The sequence below is a fragment of the Vombatus ursinus genome, unplaced genomic scaffold (assembly GCF_900497805.2).
Source record: "Vombatus ursinus unplaced genomic scaffold, bare-nosed wombat genome assembly UNPS02015255.1, whole genome shotgun sequence".
NCBI classification, from domain to species: Eukaryota; Metazoa; Chordata; class Mammalia; order Diprotodontia; family Vombatidae; genus Vombatus; species Vombatus ursinus.
This window is the reverse complement of record NW_020955033.1, coordinates 37,993,289-38,006,229: the sequence shown is the minus strand read 5'-3', so window position 1 is coordinate 38,006,229 and position 12,941 is coordinate 37,993,289. Positions and strand designations below refer to the sequence as shown.

Genomic DNA, 12,941 nt, shown 5'->3' with positions numbered 1-12,941 from the left:
TATCTATCTATCTATCTATCTATCTATCTATCTATCTATCTATCTATATATGAAACTATACAATACATAGTTCCAAATACCAGTTTTTTCTCTGAAGGTGAAGAGTATCTTCCTTCATAAGTCCTTTGTAGCTGATTTGAATATTCATATAACTCAGAATAGTTTAGTCATTCACATTTACTGTTCAAATAATGTTGCTGTTACTCTATACAACAGTTCTTTTGGTTCTACTCATTTCACTCTTTATTACTTCACGCAAATCTTTCCATGTTTTTCTAAGATCAACCTGTTCATCATTTCTTACAGCACAGTAGTATTCTATCACAATCATATACCACAATTTATTCAGCCATTCCCCAATTGATGGGCATCCCCTTGATTTCCAGTTCTTTGCCACCACAAATAGAGCTGCTATAAATATTTTAATACATATAGCTTCTTTTCCCTTTTTCTTTGATTATCTTGGGAAAAAGACCTAATAGTGGTGTAGCTGTGTCAAAGGGTTGTTGTTGTTGTTCAGTCACTTCTAGTCGTGTCTGACTGTTCATGACCCCATTTGAGGTTTCCTTGGCAGAGATACTGGAGCAGTTTGCTGTTTCCCTCTCCAGTTCATTTTATAGATGAGAAAATTGAGGGAAACAGTGTTAATTGACTTCCCCAGGTTCATGCTGCTAATAAATGTCTGAGACCAGATTTGATCACAGAAGATGTGTCTTTCTGATTCCAAACCCAGTGCTCTAACCATTGTGCCACCTAACTTCCCCTGGGTCAAAGGTATACACAGTTTTAGAACTCTTTGGGCATAATTCCAGATTGCTCTCCAGAATGGTTAGATCAATTCACAGTTCCACCAACAGTATATCAGAGTCCCAATTTTTCTACAATCCCTGCAACATTTGTCATTTTCCCCTTCTACCATTTTAGCCAATCTAACAGGTATGAGATAGTACCTCAAACTTGTTTTAATGTGCATTTCTCTAATCAATAATGACTTAGGGCATTTTTTAATATGACTATATATAGTTTTAATTACTTCCTCCAAAAACTGCCTGTTAATATCTTTTGACCACATCCTTTAATCTGTTGGGGAATGACACATATTCTTATAAATTTGACAAAGTTCTCTATACATTTAAGATATCAGGTCTTTATGCAAAAAACTGTCTATAAAATTTTCCCCCCAATTTCCTATTTTCCTTCTAATCTTGATGACATTGGTTTTATTTGTACAAAACCTTTTTAATTTAATGTCATCAGAATTATCCATTTTACATCTCACAATGCTCTCTATCTCTTGTTTATCCATAAATTCTCCATAAATCTGGTAGGTAATATTTTCTTTTTTCTCCTTAGGCAATTGGGGGTTAAGTGACTTGCCCAGAGTCACACAGCTAGAGAGTGTTATATGTCTGAGGCTGGATTTGAACTCAGGTCCTGTGCTCTATCCACTGTGCCACGTAGCTGCACCCTGATAGGTAATATTTTCCATGTTCTTCTACTTTACTTATGATATTTCCCCTTATGCCTGGGTCATGTATCTATTTTTACCTTATCTTGGTAAATGATGTAAGATATTAGTCTGTACAGCTTTCCAGTTTTCCCAACAATTTTTACCAAACAGTGAATTCTTGTCCCGAAAGCTTAAATCTTTACATTTATCAAACACAAGATCACTATAATCATTTATTACTATCTGCTCTATATCTACTCTAGTCCACTGATCCACCATTTTATTTCTTAGCCAGTTTCAGATGGTTTTGATAACTACTGCTTTATAGTACAGTTTGTAGGCAGCTAGGAGATGCAGTAGATAGAGCTCCAGGCCTGGAGTCTAGAAGATTCCTCTTTCTGAGGCCAAATCTGAACTTAGATACTGGCAAGTTACCTGTTTGCCTCAGTTTCCTCGTTGTAATGTGAGCTGGAAAAGGAAATGGCAAACCACTCTAGTATCTTTTCCAAGACAACCTCAAAAGGGTCGTGAAGAGTCAAACACAACTGAAATAACTAGATAGCAATACAGTTTAAGATCCTGCACTGGTAGACCTCCTTCTTTCACATTTTTTCATTAATTGCTTTGATACTCTTGATATTTTGTTCTTCCAAATGAATTTTGTTATTTTTTCTAGCTCAATAAAAATTTTTTTGGTAATTTAATTGGGATGGCACTGAATAAATAGATTAATGTAGGTAGAATTGTCATTTTTGTTCTGTTGGCTTGGCCCACTCATAAAAAAATTAATGTTTCTCCAAATATTAAATCTGACTTTACTTATATAAAAAGTGTTTTATAATTATGTTCATATAGTCCCTGGGTTTGTCTTGGCAGTTATAATCCCAAGCATATTATACTGTCTATGGTTATTTTAAATGAACTATCTCTTACTATCTCTTCTTGCAGGGCACTGGTGATATATAGGAATGCTGATGATTTATGTTGGTTTATTTTATATCCTGCTACTTTGCTAAAATTATTGTTTCAATTAGCTTTTTAGTTGAATCTCTAAGATTTTCCAAGTATAGCATCATATCTTCTGCAAAAAGAGATAGTTTTATTACCTCATTATCCATTCTTATTCCTTCAATTTCTTTTCCTTCTGTTATTGCTATTGCTAGCATTTCCAGTATAATATTAAATAATATTGATGATAACGGACATCCTTGTTTCACTCCTGATCTCATTGGGAAGGCTTCTAGCTTATTGCTGTTTACAGAGAATGTTTGCTGATGGTTTTAAGGAGATTCTTCTTATCATTTTAAGGAAAAATCCAATTATACCAATGCTTTTAAGTGTTTTTAGTAAGAATGAGTATTGTAGTTTGTGAAAAGCTTTTTTTCTGTATCTATTGATAAAATCATGTGATTTTTTTATTACTTTTGTTATTGATACAATCAGTTGTGTTAATAGTTTTCTTTATGTTGAACCAGCCCTGCATTTCTGGTATAAAGCCTACTTGGTCACAAAGTATAATCTCCCTGATATATTGTTGTAGTCTCCTAGCTAGTATTTTTTAGGGTTTTTGCATTAATATTCATTAGTGAAATTAGTCTATAATTTTCTTTCTCTGTTTTTGTTCTTCCTGGTTTAGGTATCAGCCCTATATTTATTTCATAAAAGGAGTCTGGTAGGACTCCTTTGCCTATTATTCCAAATAATTTATGCAATACTGGAAGTGGCTGATTTTTAAAAGTTTGATAGAATTCACTTATAAATCCATCTGGCCCTGATGCTTTTTTCTTAGGAAGTTCATTTGTGACCTGTTCAGTTTTTTCTCCTGTAACAGGCTTATTTAGAGATTCTATTTCTTCTGTTGACCTGGGAAATTTATGTTTTTCATTTCACTTATACTATTAAATTTAGTGGCATATATATAACTCCTAATATATATAAATAATAATATATAAAATAACTCCTAATAATTGTTTTAATTTCATCTTCATTAGTGGTGTATTTACCCTTTTCATTTTTGCTACCAGTGATTTGGTTTTTTTCTCTCTTGTTTTAAATCATATTAAGCAATATTTTATCTATTTTATTAGTTTTTTCATGAAACCAACCCCTAGTTTTATTTATTAATTCAATGTTTTTCTTACATTCATTTTCATTAAGCTCACCTTTAATTTTCAAGTCTTCCAACTTGATGTTTAACTGGGGGTTTTTAACTTACTCTTTTTCTAGTTTTTTTTTTAATTGCATACCCAATTCATTGATCTGCTCTTTCTCTATTTTATTGATGTAAGCATTTAGAGATATAAATTTTCCTCTGATTACTGCTTTTGTTGCATCCAATAAGATTTTATGTATTGTCTCATTATTATCATTCTCTTTAGTAAAATTATTTATCACTTCTATGACGTGTTCTTTCACCCACTCATTTTTGGTGCTTTTTTTTCTTTTCTTTTTTTTTTTTAATTTTTAGGCGATGGGGGTTAAGTGACTTGCCCAGGGTCACATAGCTAGTAAGTGTCAAGTGTTTGGTCTGAGGCCGAATTTGAACTCAGGTCCTCCTGACTTCAAGGCTGGTGCTCTATCCACTGTGCCACCTAGCTGCCCTAACCCACTCATTCTTTAAGATGAGATTGTTTAGTCTCCAATTAATTTTTAATCTGTGTTTCCATGGTTCTTTATTAAATGTAATTTTATTGCATTATGATCAGAAAAAGATGCATTTAATATTTCTTTTTTTAAAAAATACAATAAATATTTATTAAGCTTCTATGAAGGGAAATGCAAAATTTACCTAAGATACATTTCCTGCCTTCAAGAAACTTGGTCTAGTAGACTTGGATAGAATTCCCATTCTTGTTTTTATTTTAGTTGGCTTTTTATTTGGACTCCATAGAAAGAAGGAACATTCAACTCCCATCCTTAATTACTGTCTGTTTGACCTTGGGCAAATCCCTAAGCCTAAGGTTCTTTTTTTCCCCAAATTTTTTAAACATTTTAATTTAAAGTTTTAAGTTCCAAATTCTATCCCTCCTTCTCTCCCCTCCCCCTTCCCTGAGATGGTAAGCAATCAGATATAGGTTATACATATGCAATTATGTAAAACATTTTCGTATTAGTCATTTTGTTCAAGAAGACTTGAACAAAAGGAAAAAAAGAAAGTGAAAAATAGCATACTTCAGTCTGTATTCAATCAATATCAGTTCTTTCTCTGAAGGCAGACAGTATGCTTCATCATTATTCCTTTGGGATTGTCTTGGATCATTGTATTGCTGAGAATAGCTAAGTCATTCACAATTCTTCATTGAACAAGATTGCTGTTACTGTGTATAATGTTCTTCTTGTTCTGTTGACTTCACTATACATCAGTTCATGTAAGTCTTTCCAGGTTTTTCTGAAATAATTCTGCTTGTCATTACTTATAACACAATAATGTTCCATTAAAATCATATATCACAGCTTGTTTATCCATTCTCCAATTGATGAGCATCCTTTTAATTCTCAATTCTTAGCCATCACAGAAAGAGCTGCTATAAATATTTTTGTACAAATAGGTCCTTTCTCCTTTTTTTTGGATGTCTTTGGGATATAGACCTAGCAGTGGAATTGCTAGATCAAAGGGTATGCACAGTTTTATAGTTCTTTGGGCATAGTTTCAAATTGCTCTTCAGAATGATTGGATGAGTTCACAACTCTACCAACAATGCATTAGTGTACCAGTTTTCCCCACGTCACTTTCAACATCCAACATTTTCCTTTTTTTTTGTCATATGACACAGTGTCACTCTAATAGGTGTGAGGTGGTACTTTAGAATTGTTTTAATTTGTATTTCTCTAATCAATAGTGAGTTAGAGCATTTTTTTCATTTGACTATAGATAGCTTTGATTTCTTTGTCTGAAAACTTCCTGTTCATTATCTTTTGACAATTTAGTGATTGGGGAATGACTTGTATTTTTATGAATTTGACTCAGTTCTTTACATATTTGAAAAATGAGGCTTTTATCAGAGATATTTATTGCAAAATTTCCCCTAGTTTTCTGCTTTCCTTATAATTTTGATTGCATTGGTTTTGTTTGTTCAAAACCTTTTAAATTTTATATAATCAAAATTATCTATTTTACATTTTATAATGCCCTCTATATCTTCTTTGGTCCTAAATTTTTCCCTTATCCACAAATCTGACAGATAAATTGTTCCATGCTCTCTTAATTTGCTTATGGTATCACCCTTTATGTGTAAATCATGTGCCCATTTTGACCTTATCTTAGTGTATGGTGTGAGATGTTTCTGCCATATTGTTTTCCAGTTTTCCCAGCAGTTTTTCTCAAATAATGAGTTTTTATGCCAAAAGCTTGGTTCTTTGAGTTTATCATATACTAGAGTAGTATGGTCATTTACTAAATGTAATTTGTACCTAATCTATTCCACTAACCCACCACTATTTCTTAGCCAGTGTCAGATTGTTTTGATAATTATTGCTTTATAATACAGTTTGAGGTCTTCTTCACTTTTTCTTTCATTGATTCTCTTGATATCCTTGAGCTTTTGTTTTTCTAGATGAATTTTGTTATTATTTTTTCTAGCTCTATAAAATAATTTTTGATAGTTTGATTGGTATGGTACTGAATAAATAGTAATTTAAGTAGAATTGGCATTTTTATTATATTGCTTCAGCCTGCTCATGAGCAATTAATATTTTTCCAATTGTTCAGATCTGACTTTATTTGTGTGAAAAGTGTTTTACAAGTGTGTTCATATAGTTCCTGGGTTTGTCTTGGCAGGTAGACTCTCAAATATTTTATATTGTCTACAGTTATTTTAAATAGAGTTTATCTTTCTGTCTCTTGCTTTTGGACTTTGTTGGTAATATATAGAAATGTTGATGATTTATGTGGGTTTATTTTATATCCTGCAACTTTGCTAAAGTTGTTAATAATTTCAAGTAGTTTTTTAGTTGATTCACTAGGATTTTCTAAGTATAACATGATATCATCTGCAAAGAGTGATACTTTTGTTTCCTCATTGCCTATTCTAATTACTTTAATTTCTTTTTTCTCTTATTGCTATAGCTAACATTTCTAATACAGTATTAAAAAATAGAGGTGACAGTGGGCATGCTTGCTTCACCCCTGACTATATTGGGAAGGCTCCTAACTTATCCCCATTACAGATAATGCTTGCTGATGGTTTTAGATAAATGTTACTTATCATTTTAGGGTAAGCTTCATTTATCCCTATGCTCTATAGTGTTTTTAATAGGAATAAATGCTGTATTTTTTCAAAGGCATTTTCTGCATCTGTAGAGATAATCATATGGTTTTTGTTGGTTTTGTTATTAATATGGTCAATTGTGCTAATAGTTTTCCTAATATTGAACCAGCCCTGCATTCCTGTTATAAATCCCACCCGGTCGTAGTGTATGATCCTTGTGATATATTGCTGTAATCTCTTTTGCTGGTAAGATTTATCTAGTTCTGAGAGTGGAAGGTTGAAACCCCCCAGTATTATAATTTTCTTATCTATTTCCACCTGCAATTCATTTACATTTTCCTTTAAACATCTGATTGCTATAGCAATTGGTGCATATGTTTAGAACTGATATTACTTCATTATCTAGGGTACCTTCTAGCATAATGTAGTTTTCCTGCTTATCTCTTTGAATTAAATCTATTTTGTCTTTAACTTTGCCTGAGATTATAATTGCTATCCTTGCTTTTTTACATCAGCTGAAGCACAATACATTCTGCTCCAGCCCTTTATTTTTACTCTACGCATGTATCGCATTTCAAATGTTTCTTATAAACAACATATTGTCAGGTTCTGGGTTTTGGTCCATTTTGCTATCTGTTTCTGCTTTATGAGTGAGTTCATCCCATTTACATTCAAAATTATAATTACTAGTTGTATATTTCCCTCCATTCTATTTTTCCTCACTGTTTATCCTTCTCTCTCTCTCCTTACCCTATCCTTCCTCAGAAGTCTAATTTACTTCTCCCTAATCTTCACATCCTTCTAAAAGTCCCTCCCTTATTCTACCCTCTAGCCCTCCTATTTCTCTCTAAGTTTAGAAGACTTTTATACCTTACTAGATGTATATTACTCCCTCTTTAACCCAGTTCCAATGAAAATAATGTTCCTGCACTATCCTCCCGTCCACTATAATAGTTCTTCCATGCATGCCTCTTTTGTATGAAATTATTTGCTCCATTTTACCTCTCTCTTCTCAATTTTATTTTTTAGAATTATACCATTATAATCAACTCAACCCCAAGCCTTTTGTCTATGTGTACCCTTTCAAGCTACCCTAGTACTGATAATATTCTTAAGACTTAACAAATATAATTTTCCCATATAAAAAGTAAATGTTTTTTTTTGTTTTGTTTTTGCATCTCAATAATTTTATTGAAAAGTCACTTTCTTAGTACTTGAATGTAATGGTATTTTGTTAGGTTACTTCAGCCAACTTAAACTTGCATTAATGAATTAGAAAGGAAATTCTTCAATGAATCAGGTGTTTAGGAGTAACTGAAGAGTGCATCTGCAAAAACGCTTTACAAAAAACATAAGACATATGAGACATACTGTGGTTCTTTGGTTTATCTTTAAAGGGAAGTTTTTTACCCCTAACCCACACAACATGATGTCAAAGGGAAATTTGAACTAGTTGTAGCTACCGTGGAAGTTAAGCTATATATTGCACTGATAAACTATATACTTTCCCAACCCTATATGCCAATTTAGATTCATTAACCTACAATTAACTTTGAGTGCTCCAACTACCACATAATTAGTCAATCAAATTACTGCTTACTTGAATCTGGAGAGATAACTCACTTTAGTCTCTCTAAGTTGAATTGTTGTAGGAGCATTATGCCAATAGCATACCTCATATGTATTGCTTTTAAATAAAAGCTTTATGCCAATGGTCCAGTTTCATACCAACAGTAATCCTTATTTAAAAGCTCTAGAGTGTTAGCATTAGCATATATTGCTTTAGAAGGGCATAGCTGAGGTTTCAGATTGGCAGATTATGAGATTTGCTTGTCCAATAGAAATTAATTTTTCTAGGGATAGATATTGAGATAAAAATCATTCTGTATAAAACTTTGTATACCATATCACTTGTTTTCTAGGATAATGTTAAAGATCACTTAAATTTAACATGTCTGTCTACAACTTTAATAGAATTTTATAATCAAATTTAATGAATAATATATCAAACAAAAATAAATCTTTAAAATTATTTGATTATCTAGTTGTCTAAGGCTTTAACAAGGTTGTCTATACTGCCTCAAAGACTAGTAATCCTAACTGTACTTAAGTGCATCATAGCATTTTTTCTGAAGTTGATCTGTTTTGATATGAACTTGCATCACAATTCAAATAACACCTTGCCACCGATACTACTTATAATCAGTGTACCGATTCACATACTACTAGACTGAATCAATATTAACTGTCAATTCACAGCAAAGTCTCCCATTCTTATTCTACATCAGGGTTTCACATTTGAGTCTTAGTTTTTACAAACACGTTTTAAAGAGGATCATAATTTAGTCCTGAACACATTTCCAACTGCAGCACACATGACCCATTTCCAACTATAGTCTATTTCCCCCTCAAGTCTGAAAACATCAATGCTAACCTGGTTGCCATGTTTCAGGCTTCACAGCTTACATCCATTTTAATATTGGAGTCCACAATTCTGATGGGATATAAACACTTCAAAATAGTTGAATTTCTTCACCATAAGAATCCTATTAAGATTCAGTTTCAGGGATTGTTGGAAGATGAGTGATTTTGTAATAACTATGCTTGAACTGATGTGCAGTATGCCCAGACACAATCCACTTCAACTTCTGAACATTTGATTTAGAACACTTGTTTAATGAATATTCTGTTAGGCACTTTGCAACAAGTTCCTGCCAGAAGGTCAGATCTCTAATTTATCTTGGAGTGTTTCTGAAGACATTCTACTCCTTCTGTCAATCCTATGAATTTTTGTGCTTGAATCTTCAGTGCAATTATAGACAATGCCAATACAGAAGGCTTTGCTTTAGAAAACATAATCCTACAGTGGCATGCCTTAAACTGAGCTTAAGAACTCTTTCAAAACTCAGGTTCTTTCTCCTTTCAAATGGTAAGATTTCCTAAATGAGTAAATAATAGTGCTGTAGAAATTGAAGGGCAGTAGTAGTTTTGACTTTCCAACACACGTTCTGTAATGCAATCTTCTCCATTCTTATCAGATCAGAAAACATGATTTTGTATTGGCTCATTCAGATCAAATCAGTGGCTAATGGGACACTTCTCTCTTAATCTGTAGTTTTCACAGCCAGATAGAAACAACTTAATCCTGCACATCCAAGATGTTTAGGCTGTACCTTCATTTTGGCTAGAAATCTTTCCAGTAACTTCACAGTTAGAGAAAAAGTCTCTGTGCAAAAACCAAAGAACAGAGTTAGGCTAAGAAGGTCTTTCACTTCAAAGTCCCGCAGTCTTACAGTCATCCGAAAGCCATTATCACGAGCAGATTCAATTAGTCTCAAGCCACAGACCTTTGGCTGACATCTGGACTCCTGTTCCAAAAGAACATTCAGCTGCTGCAGCAATTTTTGAGCTTCAGTTGTTACCAGTGCCTCTATGATCTTGAGCTCCTCCTAGCAACACTTCCTTGGTAGCAATCTCTCCCACCCCTCCACCCCTGCCCCCAGGCCTGTCCTCTCTTCACCCTGAAAAATTTTTCCAAATGTCCCATGAAAATATATGGGGGAGAGAAGAGGGATAGGGGGTAGGAAGGAGGAGGGGAGATAATGGAGGGGGTTTCTGGGGCAGTGACTCTAGCAAGCTGAAAATGATGCCAGCCCCAGGCCAGAGTGCTGAGAAGAAGTCAATGGTTTAACCTTACTGAATCCCTTCTAATTAGTTTTTCTTGTTTACCTTTTTATATTTCTTCTGATTCTTGTAAGTCAAATTTTCTGTTCAGTACTGGTCTTTTCCTCAAGAATACCTGAAAGTCCTTTAATTCATCGAATATCCATTTTTTCCCCTTGCAGGATAATATTTACCTTTACTGGGTAGGTTATTCTTGTTTGCAAACCCAGCTCCTTTGTTCTTTAGAATATTATATTTCACTCTTTTTGTTCTTTTAATGTTGAAGCTGCTAAATTTCATGTTATCCTGAATGTAACTCCACAATATTTAAATTGTTTCTCTCTAGTTGATTGTAATATTTCTCTTTGACCTTTGAAACTTAGGCATAATGTTCCTGTGAGTTTTCATTTTGAGATCTCTTTCAGGCAGTGATGGGTGGATTTTTTCAATTTCTATTTTACCCTCTAGTACAGAACTTCAAGGAAATTTTCTGTAACAATTTCTTGAAGTATTTTTTGATCATAATTTTCTTTTATCATGACTTTTAGGTAGTCTGACAATTCTTATATTATTTCTCCTCTATCTGTTCTCCAGGTCAGTTGTTTTTGGGGTTTTTTTTGGTTGTTGTTTTTAATGAAATTTTCCACATTCTCTTCTATATTTTGATGTTGTTTCATTTCTTGATGTCTTATGAAGTCATTTGCTTCCCCTTGCCCAATTCAAATTTTTAAGGAGTTGTTTTCTTCTGTAAATTTTTGGATCTCTTTTTCTAGTTGGTTGACTTTATTTTCATAATTTTCTTGCCTTTCTTGCTTTACTCATTTATTTTCCCAATTTTTCCTCAACTTCTCTTATTTGATTTTTTTTAAGGCAGTTGGGGTTAAGTGACTTGCCCAGGGTCACACAACTAGTAAGTGTCAAGTATTTGATCTGAGGCCGGATTTGAACTCAGGTCCTCCTGACTTCAGGGCCGGTGCTCTATCCACTGTGCCACCTAGCTGACCCTTCTTATTTGATTTTTTAAAATCATTTTTTAGCTCTTCCAGTAACTCTTTTTGGGCTTGTGACCATTTTACATTTTTTCTTTGAAACTTTACAAGTAGTTGTTTTGTCTTTTTTCCAAGTTTGAAGCCTGTCTTTCCTATCATCATAGTAGTTATCAATCGTCAAGTTTTTTTTCTTTATTCTTTTACTCATTTTTTAACAGCCTATTTATTGGCTGTTAACATTATGTTAGGGTTTGGCTCTGCTTCTAGGGTGTGGGGGAATAATGTTTCAGGCTTCAGGTATTTTGTACTGTTGTTTTCTAAGCTCAGTCTGGGAGCTTTTGACCTTGTAGTTCTTGCAATGTTCTATAATCTAAGGCCAAGTGTGGTCACTGCTCCTCCAACTCATACCTTGGTTTATAAGTGATTTCAGGTACTCTTTTCCACCCCTGAGCTATGACCAGGGTTCCCAGCACCACTGCCAACACAAATGCTCTTGCTCCTTGCAGTCAATCTCTCCTGTGCACGTGTCAGCTCACCCCTTTGCCCTCTAACTGAAACCAGGGATATCCCTCTCCTACAAGCAACCACAACCAACAGGGCCCCACCCCACCACACTCGCCAGCATTTGCTCACTCCTCCTTGCAGAAGCCACAACCTGGGACCACATTTGGTCCACATGCCAGGGCACTGTGTCCAGAGTTAGCCAAAGGTCCCCACAATCTTCCCCTGTTCAGCCCCCTGAGCCTAACACCATCCCTGGGAAAAGCTCCTCAAGCTAAGGCTACCACAACACTACTTCTCCCCACACCGCTTGCTATTTCTTGACTTGGTAGTATCTACCTGGAACTATATCCACTTCAATCAGGCCAGACCACTACCCCGGCAGGTCAAAGATCTCTTAATGTCCAACAAAATTGTCATAGGCTGGACAACTGCTTTATTTTGACTTTTAATTATTTCTGCTGCTCTAAAATTCACTTTGAGACATTATTTTTAATTATTTGTGAGGGAATTTGGGAGAGCCAGGTAATTTCCTGCCTTATTCTCATATCTTCCCATAATTCTTCCCTTTGCGATTTATTTTCAAAGTCACTGGGGTAAAGGGGAGAAATGGTCTCACGGATATCTGCTCAACCTCTCAGTAGCTCATTAAAGGCACTAGAAGAAGATTCAAGGTCAGAAGTCTTTTCAACTTGGATAGTTGTTTCCTTTTCCCTATCCCCCAGATTTCCCCTGAGTACCCTGTTACATCATATTCACTTTAAATTTGATTGGGATCTTATAAATCCTATTGGTGTCTCCATTGTGCCCTTGGCTGTCCAACTCTCACCTGTGACTCCAAGAAGATATTGCATGGGCAGCATCCACATCCCAGCAAAACCATCTCAGCAGATGGGCTAAACTAGGTTAAGGATAACCAATAGATCTCAAACCCACGGGTGAATTAAAGGGAGGTCTACCCCAAGCATATGAAGACTTCTTCTGACAGAATGAGTGGATGAGAACAATTTGTTCCAATAGCCATGAAGGGGGCTAAAGCAGGTGGTGTAGAGTGCTTAGAGTTTAGTCAGACATCAAAGATGTCAAGGTCATCCATTGCATCCTGGGCTGTCACCACTTATGTCTTGCCAT

The 12,941-nt window shown here is 34.5% G+C and overlaps 1 pseudogene; it reads right to left on the bottom strand.

Annotated features, from left to right (window-relative positions):
• Positions 1-12,693, bottom strand: part of LOC114031812 — a 15,450-nt pseudogene extending 2,757 nt beyond the window's left edge.
• Positions 12,694-12,941: the final 248 nt, after the last annotated feature.